Source organism: Curcuma longa, chromosome 19 (genome assembly GCF_044706935.1).
Source record: "Curcuma longa cultivar G26 ecotype Majalengka, Jawa Barat chromosome 19, ITB_CL_G26_1.1, whole genome shotgun sequence".
NCBI classification, from domain to species: domain Eukaryota; kingdom Viridiplantae; phylum Streptophyta; class Magnoliopsida; order Zingiberales; family Zingiberaceae; genus Curcuma; species Curcuma longa.
In genome coordinates this window covers 5,230,954-5,231,504 of record NC_133879.1, presented here as the reverse complement: position 1 = coordinate 5,231,504, position 551 = coordinate 5,230,954, and positions in this window count along the sequence as shown.

The window sequence follows — 551 nt, the reverse complement described above, 5'->3', positions numbered from 1 at the left end:
TCAACTTTGACCTGACTATACTTCAGTCACTTCCAAATATCATATCCTATTTGAATCAACCCTTAGTCAAACTGATCTAACACTGGTGTATTGTCAAACATCGAAACTTTGGAGGTTGACTACACCAACACATGCATGGTAGGATCTCAATCTCATACTGTTGAAGCCCTCCATAGAGTGCCTACAGTGATTCTCACTCTCCTTAGCCTCAGAGTCGGCCCAGGGAACTCGAGGAGGAGGGATGCTGCTAGAGCTGGGTCTCATCCACGTGACGATGGGAGATAACGTAGCCCCACCAGTTGTAGATGTTAGGATCGGTTGAATAGCTAGAGGGGGGGTGAATAGCGTTTCTCGATTTTTCTTGATCTTTCTCTGCACAGAGATTAGCGGAAGCAAAAATATAAAAGAGAAAGAAAGAGATCAACGCTAACCCGGTTTATTTTACTTGGTACTTAACCTCCGCAGAGGTGACTAATCCAAGGATCCACACGCACGCACACACCCGATGCACTATGAATCTTCTCCTTCTCGAAAACCTCGAAGGCGGAGAA